General features: G+C 33.7%; 1 pseudogene; it reads right to left on the bottom strand.

The window, feature by feature from the left end:
- Window positions 1-10,798, bottom strand: part of LOC149238650 (arginyl-tRNA--protein transferase 1-like) — a 123,397-nt pseudogene extending 112,599 nt beyond the window's left edge.
- Window positions 10,799-11,865: the final 1,067 nt, after the last annotated feature.

Below are 11,865 nucleotides of genomic sequence, written 5' to 3' on the forward strand. Positions count from 1 at the left end.
TAAGGCCCATGTAGTAGTGTGAATGCAATGAATGCAAGAAGACTTACTAGAAGGTTCCACCTTCTAGAATGATCTTAGGAGTTCGATACTATCATAAATAGAAGTATATGAAATGTAATATATATAGAAAGAGAGAGTATGTGTGTGTGTGTTTTATATATAGTTTCAATATAGTTTTGATATATAGTTTTACAAGCATTGCAAAATGACTATGGTCGAGACAAAATCTAAATTAATGTTCTAATAGGACTACTATATTACACTTATGGGGTAATATGGGGTACCTAGGTATGTATCCAATGGGAATAATAATAGAAATTAGTATTTTTATTTATAGTTACCATTTCTAGTAGATGAGTCCCATGTAATAGTGTGAATGCAACAAATGCAAGAAGACTTACTAGAATGTTCCACCTTCTAGAATGTTCATTCTCTAGAATGATCTTAGGAGTTAGATACTATCATAAATAGAAGTATAATCAATGTAATCTCTCTCTCTCTCTCTCTCTCTCTCTCTCTCTATATATATATATATATATATATATATATATATATATATATAAAGAGAGAATGTGTGTGTGTGTGTGCTTTATATATAGTTTCAATATATTTTTAATATATAGTTTTACAAGCATTGAAAATGGACTATGGTTGAGACAAAACCTAAAGTAATGTTCTAACGTGACTACTATATTACACCTATGGGGTAATATGGGGTACCTATGGAGGTATCCATTGGGAATAATAATAGAGATTAATATTTTTATTTATAGTTACCATTTCTAGTAGAAAAGGCCTATGTAGTAGTGTGACTACAATGAATGCAAGAAGACTTACTAGGAGGTTCCACCTTCTAGAAATTTCATTCTCTAGAATGATATTACGAGTTATATACTACCCTAAATAGAAGTATAAGTAGTGTAATGGGCATGGTAATCTTGTGGTTTTTTTCAAAGGAAAATAAGAGGGAATTGGACTTAAAATTGATTTATGAAATCTGTGGAGTAAAATTTCAAGAAACTAGCTATATATTTGAAATACCTAGTTTTAAAAAAAAAAAATCTCTAAAATGGAGTTTGGGAAGTGGAGATATTTTGATTCAAAATTAATTATTTCATAGTTTTCCATAAACAACCTTGTTATTTGCAAATCAAATATATTAAACCATATTTCACTCAAACTTGTGCCATTAGATGTAGAGTGGGTGTGACATTTTATAATTGGGGTCATAATAGAAAATCAAAGAAGTATAATCACAATTATGTTCATCTTTATTTAGCCGCATCAAGGAGCTCCATTTAAAAGTAAGTGATTTTTTTTCAAAACCTATGTCTATTTTGGGATTATGGAAAGCAAGATGTACTTTATAGGAAAATATGTCAGTCCACGTATCAAAGAAATAAAGAATAAATAGATTATACTTTGGAGAATTTGTATCCCTCCTAATTTAACAAAAGATGTTTCTATATGGTGGAAAACATTGGACCTTTCTAAGATGAAGGAACTTTCTAATGAAGAATTAGAAAAAGTACTTTTAGATAAGTGGTATCATGCTAATAAGACTAATAAAGAAAAATCAAGGGTTTATTGTCATGTGGAAACTCTATATTATAAGTTCATGGATGTATTCATAATGAAAAAGTAATTTTTTCTATTCACCTTAGTTTCCAACATAATTTCATCAATTTCCAATGTCCACTCAGCTAATAGATTGCAAGTTCATGCAAAACATATCCAAAGCACACAATTTGAGGGTGATGTTATACAAAATTTTAAATGTTTGAAGCTCATTATGGATAAATATGGGTTGTATTTTAAATTTCATGTCATTAGTATGAATGAGGTGAATATTATTTTTGAATATCCTTGGATGGAATCAAGTGGTGCAATCAATATTAATGTTCAAATTAAATTTATGAATATTTGGTACAAGAAGAAGATGATGACATTGCGGGACAACATCAATTTTCAAAAGAAATTTTTAAAGAATTGGTAAAAGAAGAAGAAGATCACATTGTAGGACAATATTAATATTCAAAAGAAATTTATAAAGAATTGGTACAAGAATATGATCACATTGCATGATATCTCTCTTGGTAAACAAGAAGGGCCAAAAACGCCACAAGCAGAAGTCTCTATAGGGAACATGTTCATAGTACTTCACAACAACTCAAAGAATGAGTCCAAGCTTGAATCAAAAGAAAAGCATACAAAAGAAACCAAAGAATTGAAAAAGGAGGGGCATCAACAAGAAAGCTAAAGAACCATATGTTGAATAGTACAAACAAAAGGAATCAAGAGTTAAGCTTGATGTATATTTCCACCCACACAACTCAAAGAAAAATCAATCATTAAGGCAAGGGCATGAGCATCAACAAGCTTATTATGGACCAACTTGTCACCAAAATGGATACCATTTGTAAGACACATGGAGGCATAACAAGATTGCACGGAGATATCATTGTAGTATATCCAGGAGCAACTAGAGTCCATATCAATGTGGCAAGAAAGTAGTTGGACCCCATGTTCACATGTCACTAGGATAGATGGATGCTCATGATTGGTAGCAACTAACTACATTGGTTAGCTGATCATATTGTATGGCTTCTTGTGTTTTGAGAATGAAACATGTGAAGGGGGGTGGAATGTAGTATACCTAGGGGGTAATATGGGGTACCTTGGGAGGTACCCAACGGAAATAAAACTATATGTGTGTTTATGTATTTTCATGTACATAGTTCATTTCCAGTAAATAAGGTTGATGTAGTAGTGAGAACATAATGGATGTAAGAAGGCTTACTAGAAGGTTCCATGTTCTAAAAATTTTCCTTCTCTAGAATGTTCTTAAAAGGTATATAGTATTATAAATAGAGTATAATAAATGTAATGCACAAGGTGAATATTATTGTAATTATATCAAGAATTGCTTGAGGATTGAAATCCTTCAATAAGGAATAATATATGGTGTTACCCTACCTCAAGGGTTTTGTCTATTATTCCCTTGTGTTCAATCTTGTGTGATTTATTGGGTTTATTGCTGAAGTTTAAGAGATTAACTTGAGGTACATAAAAATAATTGCAACCATGATTATATATGGTCAACCATAAATAATCATGGCCACTCATGGACAACCATAGTCAAACATGGTTAGAAAAATAAAACCATGGCCAATAATAGTTTAACATATTTAATCATAATCAACCATGGTCATATAATTTAAACCATGGTCAACTGTTGAGAACCACGACCAAAAAAATATAACCATAGTAAAATATGGTTAGATGTGTCAGCTATAGTCAACCACAATCAACCAAACATCACAATGTGATGAACGTAACCCAATGTACCATAACTCGATGTCATATTGTGATGAATAAACCATGATGTGATAGTGTGAATATCATAACTCAATATTGTAATGTAGAAAAATAAACTGATGCCATAATCTTTCCAACAAAACCCAACACCACAATGTGACAAACATAACCAAATGTCATCATGTGATGAATATATCATAACATCGTACTTCAACATAACCCTTCACCAACATCAACTTAGGATGCAATCCAACCATAGTAAACTATACCTAACTAATGAGCCCCATAAATGGGTAATTATATGGGCTCATTTTGCCTCTTAATTCAACTTAATCCACCATTCTCATTAGTTTATTGCATGTTTTTTATTATATTTATGCTAACAGAGTGAAGTGGGTTAGTCATTATGCCATGAAGTCTAATGTGTGCTTTATGCAGGTTTTTTGGTCAATTTTGGACAAAGTCAAAGGATTTATGAGCATTTGGCAGCCAATATTCGAGGAAAACAAGGAAGAGGATTTGTAGGGGGATGTCCCCTTCATTTATGAACCCTTACCTTGAATTCTCCATCAGAAACTCGGAGCACAAGTAGCCACATTAGTGCATCCAAGGGGTAGCCGAGCAAGTAAAGAAGGATTGTTGTTTATCTGTAGTTTTGGGAAGCTGAGCTCCTTGATTTTAGGAGAGCTGTTGGAGGCTCGAGTTGTATAAATAGTAGGGCTTAGGTGCTCAGTTTTTTTAGTTGGATTTTAGCCAGTTATTAGTAGAATTTTTTCACTTTGGTGCAGCTCTTGTTCAGCTCATTCTCGAGCTTATTTTTTAGGACAGTTTATGTAATGTGTATTATTTTTTATAATGGAGATGAAACATTTTTTGAGCCAACACTGATCTCTTTCAGAGGGTTGAAGCTCTTGGGTTAGGGCCCAATCCAAGCTGCCTAGAACCTCTTGCTTTGTACTTATATGTTTTTGCTTCAGTTCATGAGTTAATTTTTGTTACACAGATTCATTTTATCTTGTTTAGAATAGGTTGCTTTTGATGGTTTGCATAGTTGCTTTGGTTTCAGTTGCTGAAGTAGGTTCATACAGTGATAGGCTAAGATTCAAAAAGGAAAACGACAGGCCCTGATCTCTTTTCTCCCTTCCTGGGATCATGATTTGAGGTCATGGCGCCATTGCTGCCACCAAAAACACAGTTTTGCTCTTCCATGCATTCTCTAGTGTGATGACTTAATTTTAAAGTTAATGTATTGCTTCAAATTCAGTTCACCAAGATCACTTCCTATTTTTACAATAGATCTCTTTACATGCTTTTCTGTTCAAATGTTATTGTTTAGCATTTTCTGTTTCTAGGTAAAAAATTAGGTCACTTAGAGATATTTTTATTTTCATGATATAGCTAGTCCTTTCTTTGCTCAGTTTTGGTAAGTTTATGTGAAGATCTCTTGCAGGACACCTCCGCTCACCATACATCCATGAAGCAGCCAGCATCAGCTCACTTCTCACAAATTTCCCAAGTCATTTGCAACATTTCACCAATCTGCCCTAATTTCTGCATTTTCATAAGATTCCCTCTTGCCATTTGAACAAATCGAACCATCCTTTTCTTTCTTGATCTTCCTTGACAAGCTCTAGACACCTTAACACACCCCTCTAGTCTTCAACTACCCTTTCCCACCATTTATCCTCGTTCAAAACCTCCAAAAATAACTCTCAGCATCCTCTTGTAGATCCCCTGCATCCTCTTGTAGAATTTCCTATAAGTGATTTTTCGAAATCCGATAGCAAGGGAAGTCTTTAGAAGGGTGCTAGAGGCTTCTTAGGACTCCTCCACACCTTCTTGCACCCCTGAAAAAACCAGATCCACCCTCCATTGCCACCAAACCTCTACCACAATCACAAACAGATAAATTACAAGCATAATAATTTCACATAAAAACACTCAAAAACACAAAAAGATGTTTTCTTCTCATTTCCTTTCAGAAGTAGCTTGAATAGATGCAATTTACCTTTTCAGTAGTCAATGGAACTCATTTCATCAGTTTTCATCTCTTTTCCTGCAAAAGTAGGGTTAGTTGGAAAAATTAGGGTTTGTTAGGGTTTGCGTTACACTTCAGTCTTCTTTCTTTTTCTGCAAGTAGAATAGTCTCTGTAGAGTTAGCTCTCTTTCATCACAGTTAAAAGCTTCTTCTGGAAACTCATAGAAGTTGGCTTGAGCTCCTAGTGATCTTGCGCCAGCTGACTAAGTGACATCCTGCAGTAAGAGCTAGTACTTGTGCATATAGCACCGTGGCTTCCAATTTTGTTACGAATTACCAGGTTGATAAAAGTAAAGTAGGAAGCCCCAGGAGTTGCAGCATTATTGCTGAAATACTGGTTCTCACCACTAACCATTTCCAACCATGTTCAAACATAATCAACAATGGTCATCCATAGTAAAACATGGTCAACCATATCCAACCATGGCAATACATAGTCAACAAAGGTCAAACATAGTCATTCATGGCCAATGCAATCTTTCTAGTCAACCATGGTATACCTTGGTCAACTATACAAAACCACAGTCAACATGGTCAACCATAGGAAAACATGGATATTCATTGTGAACCATGGCCAATGTGGGAAACATGGTCACCATTTCCAAATATTTTCAACCATGGTACTTATCCATGGTCAATTATATCCTTACATAAGAAACCACAGTTAACCATGGTTGACCATAATCAACATGATTAAATGCAAGGATAATTTTAGGGGCAAATGTTCTCCCTTTGGCGAAATTAAGGGGTTTTAAATTTTTAGTGGGCGAATATTTTGTATCATAGTACATTTTTACAAATCACCTCAAACAGCCCACCTTATTTTAAGGGAGAGGGTAAAAAAGGTAAATTTAGCCCTTGAAATTAGGACTTACAACCTTCCATTCGCCCATTTTCAAGAATAGGTTTTATTTAAGTGAATCCATTCGCCCATTTTCAAGAATAGGTTTTATTTAAGTGAATCCTATGGGCCAAATACCATATTTATAAAAGAGGTATGGTAAATTAATAAAAATATAAATAAATGAGAGGTATGGTAAATAAATAAAACATTTTTTATATTTACTCCATAAGTCACCTTATATACATGTAAGGGTGTAAATAAATAAAAATATAAGTAAAGTGGAGGTATGGTAAATAAATAAAACGTCTTTTTATACTTACTCAAAAGGTATGGTAAATAAATAAAAATATAAATAAACTAGTTTATATTTAGTCCATAACCCTCGTTCTATTTATGAAGGCTCAAGAAAGAGGTTTTATTTAAGTGAATCCTATGGGCTAAATACCATATTTGTAAAAGAGGTATGGTAAATTAATAAAAATATAAATAAACGAGAGGTATGGTAAACAAATAAAACATTTTTTTATATTTACTCCATAAGTCACCTTATATTTATGAACACTCAAAAAATGGGTTATATTTAGATGAAACCTATGGCCAAAATACTATGGGACAAATACCATGGACTAGATTGTTATTAATACCATGCAAAAAACCATTATTAACCCTAACATTAGAATTAATAAAAATAAAAATGGCACATGGTATTGACCCATGGTATTCACCAAAATGGCACATGGTATTGACCCATGGTATTCACCTGGAATGTAGCCTATTAAAATGGAGGAATTAAACTAGCATGTAGCCTATGCTAAGATTCACTAGGACTTTACAAAGTTTTATTATTTAGTGAAAGACTCGCCAAGATCTTACAAGATTTTATAATTGAGTAAAATATTTGCCATGCCTAGTGAGAGATTCGCCAAAAAAATTATATATACATATTATATTATTGATAAAATCGCCTTCCATTTTTCCTATATACCATGGAGATTCGCCCATTTATTATATTTATAAATTTAGGGGGGGTTCTTAAAATTTTCCAATGTGGTAAACCATAGTCAAACATGGTCACTATTGGTCAATTCAACCATGGTCACCCATGGTCAACATGGTCTTCCATAGTTGACCATGGTCCACCTTAACCAACCATACTTAACCATAGGCCATCTTGGGTAACCATAGTCAATTGTTGTCAATCTTTGTTAACATGGGAAAATTGGTCAACCGTAATCAACCATAGTATATCATAATTAAATACACATAATTGTGGACAACCATGGTCAACAATATTTAGTCATGGTTAACCATTTTCATTCATAGTCAATCACATTGGACTATAGTCAACCATACTCAACTTTTGTCAACCATAGTCAACATGGTCTACCATAGGAAACCATTGGGAATAATAATGAACCATGGTCAATTGTATTCAACCATTTTCAAAATCAACATCATGGTTTCCATTATTAAATGATGTTAACCATGGTCAACAAAAGTCATTTATAGCTTTTCATGGCCAAACATAGTCAACCATGGTCAAACATGGGCATACATGGTCACAAATAGTTTACATCATTGAACATAGTCAAATATGGTCACCCTTCATCAACCATAATAAACCATGGTCATACATAACTAGCCATGGTCACCCATGGTTTTCCATAAATGACCATGGTCCACCCTAACCAACCATACTCAATCAAAAGTTACTCATGGTTAGCCATACGTAACCAAAATAAATTATGGTTAACCATATTTAATCATGGTCAACATGGGTGATATGGTCACAATTATTAAATATTTTCAACAATGATCAACCAAAGTCAATTGTAGCCTATCGTGAGAACCCATAAGCTACCTCAGTTAACCATGGTCAAAGATGGTCATACATAATTGGCATGGTCAAGCATAGTTAAACATGGAGAACCATAATTGATTTGTTTAACTATAATCAACCATAGTCAAACATAGTAGACCATAAGAAACCTTAGGTAGTCATAGTAAACCATGGTCAATCATGGTCAACAAGAGAAAGATGATCACCATTGTCAAATGTTGTCAAGTATGACTAACCATGGTCAACTAAAGTCTTCATGGACAACCATAGGAAGCCATAATCTATCATGGTAAAACATGGTAATACATAGTCAACATGGTGAAATATGGTCAATCATAGTTAACATAGACAAATGTGGAAAACTATATTCAACCATTGTCACCCTTAGTCAACCATAATCAACCATGATCATACATAGTCAACCATGGTCAACATGGACTTCCATAGTTAACTATGATTTATATTGATCAACCATAATCAATAATGGTTAACAATAAGGAACCCTAGGAAATCATATCAAACCATGGGATACCATAGTCAATCATGGTAAATATGAGCAAGATGGTCACCATTATCAAATTTTTCCAACCATGGGCAACCATAGTCAACAAAAGTCTTTCATGGACAACCATAAGAAACTATATTCAATCATGGTCAAATGTGGTCAACCATTCTCAATGGCTAAATGTGGTCAACAATACTCAACATTGTTAAGCATTGTTAGCCATATTAACCCATATTTATCAATATGTCGACCATAATAGATCCAAATCAATTATAAGTTGATTGTATTCAACAATAGTCAATTAGAGATAACCATAGTAACTTATGGTCAACTAAACTCAACCATTCTCAACCAAATTCAACCATGATCAACCATAAACAATCATGCATACCCATTCTCTACATGGTCAAAGGATGAAAATAGTCAACTATTACCAACTATGGTGAACCATTGTCAATAGCCATAGGAAACTATAGACAAACATAGTCAATTGTATCCTTTCATAGTCATCTATACTTCAAAATGGTCAACTAAATTCAACATGGTCAACCATGGTCAAGTTTATTATAGTTTATCTTAGCCAACTATAGCTAAATGTGGACAACCATAGTCAACCATATTTAGTTATGGTCAACCATAGTCACGCATAGTCAAATATATGTTGACCAACATCAACAATAGTTAGTCATAGGAAACCATAGTCTACCTTAGTCAACCTTCATCAAGCATATTCAACTGTAGAAAACCATGGTAAACCATTAGTCTAGCATGGTCAATTGGGGGTAAACCCTAGTTAACCATGATCAACCATACTATTCATCCCCATACATGTCAGTTGTCAACTAGCAACAACCATATAAATAAAAGTGGTTGATATACATCAATGATGTCATCTTCCATCCTTCAAAAACTAATGCCATTGATTGACATATATCAACCACTTATGTAACTGTTGTTAGAATAAACTATATATATTTTCTTTTCATCTTCACTCTCTTAGTCTCTTGCATTATTAATATCTTCTTAGCCTCCTTTCTCTAATGCTCACATCATCCGCCACAAAATTGTTTCTATCAACTTATCATCATTCAAATTAAAAATATCCTTCACTCAATGTTTGACCATTTCCAATTGTTGTAATATGGGCATATCAAAATCCCACCTACTACCAGGTTATTAGGTAAAATTTTAAGGATTTATAATCATCTTAAAGTATCAAAACTTTAGTGAATCTTATGATTCTTAAAATTCCAACTGTAAAATGTTGGGAGATGTTTTTGAACAAAAATTCAAAATTCTAAGGATTTTATATAATTTTTAGGATATTTTGGTAATCTTATAGAAAAACAATTTAATCTTGTAGAATTTGGAAAATTGTTTTAGAAAAGAATAGAAATTGCAAATCTATTTTTGGGAAGAAAATGTGGAAAATTGGCCCGCTGGTGAAATTTAGGCCCTAAAATTTTCCCTAACCCTTATCATCATCAAAACTACTTCATTAGTATCTTGAGCGGCTTCTTTCCATATCATCAGCCACCAACATCAACTAATATCCTTAGTGCTCCACATCATTAAAATGCCTTCAATATTACTCTCCCAAAATTTCTTTTTGAAAGCCAAGATGATGATATGGTCTTCATTCATATTCTTGTGTGTTATCCTCACATTTAGCACATGACTCATGATATTGATCCATACAATCAAAAATATGTTTATTCATTCAATAGATTCTTCTTTAAATTAACTTTGTTTTTTGCTTTTGTGATTTTTATAAATTGCTTGCATACATATTCATCAATTTATCCCCTTGGGGGCAGCTCAATTGGTGATGGACATGAAAATGAAGTGTTATGTACCATGAGATTCCAGGTTCAAATCCCCCAAGTTTACCTATGGTCGTGTCTTCGGGACGACGCAATTCACCTAGGGATTATAGTGGTAGTGACCAAATCGACCTTGTGGCATGTGAGTACGAGACAGACCCAGTTGTCAATTCCTCTAGTCACAAAAAACATATTCATAAATTATTTCATGTATGTCATTTCTAATTTGCAATCTTGGTATTCCTTCATGATGCCCTTCATAACAAAATTCAATTCCTACCACTTCAGTACTTCCTTCCACATCAATACCTTCAATATTATCATAATAAGCTTCCTCAAACTCATCCTCAACTCTAGGCATGCATTGAACATCATTCCCATAAAAAACATTTTCAATGTCAACATTAAATCCATCTCCAAGCTTCTTCATGTTTGGTACTTCAAATTTCAAATGACCTTTATCTTCCTTTCTCTTGATTTCACTTGTGCTACATCACAACTTCAACATTTCACAAATGTGCCTTCACTCATCAAATTCTAAAAATTCAATAATACTATCAATACCTACATAATCACAATGACTTAAAATTTTACTTGTAATAAGAATCTCTTTCATGATATCCTCTTCCTTTTCTCTTTGTTGAGAAATCTAGGGGCAGTTAGATTGTGATTTCACTTACTTTGATAACTGCTTGTGAGGTATTTTTTATTATCTTGATTAAATCCTTGTTCACCTTAATTATTATTGTGTTCTCTGCATCAAACATATACAAAACCATAAAGAATAGTGAGACAAAATGAGACAAGATATAGGCAATCAACTAGGGCCAAAACCTCTCCAGTTGAGAGGAAAACCCACAAGAATTCTTCTCTTCTGATAGAACCTTCAATTGATGAATTCCAAAACCTATGACCCTTGACCAAGACCCTCCAAGACCAATTCAACCTTCCTTATTTCTTTTCACATCTCCAACAACAAACTTCGGCCATCCAAAAACTTCTTCAACAACTTCAACCCCCAACAAAAATTTCTACAACTTCGACCTAGTATATTCACAGCTTCAACCTTGCAACTTCACAACTTCTACCTAAAAGCAACTTCACATCTTCAACCCTTCAGCTTCACAAATTCAACATAGAAGCAACTTCATAGCTTCAAACATGTAGCTTCATAATTTCGACCTAGCAGCTTCATAATTTCGTCTTGCCCAAAAACTATAGAAACCCTAACAAAAGAGAGAGAGAGAGAGAGAGAGAGAGAGAGAGAGAGAGAGAGAGAGAGAGGCCAAAAACTTTGATTTTTCTCTTCTTCTTCCTTTTCATCCTTTTTCCACCTTCTATCTTAGGAGATCGAACTTGCTTGAGAGTGTGTCCAAATGTGATCAAGTTTCTTCTTATTTATAGGCTATTAAGGGGTACAAATTGCTATCTTTAGGCTAACTTGTCCCTTCATGTAGGTCAACTTGATCTTTGCACCATGCCGATGTCTTAGAGGGT

The sequence above is a fragment of the Pinus tabuliformis genome, chromosome 8 (assembly GCF_031772625.1).
Source record: "Pinus tabuliformis cultivar Carrire ecotype Pingquan chromosome 8, CPIR1, whole genome shotgun sequence".
Lineage (NCBI taxonomy): Eukaryota > Viridiplantae > Streptophyta > Pinopsida > Pinales > Pinaceae > Pinus > Pinus tabuliformis.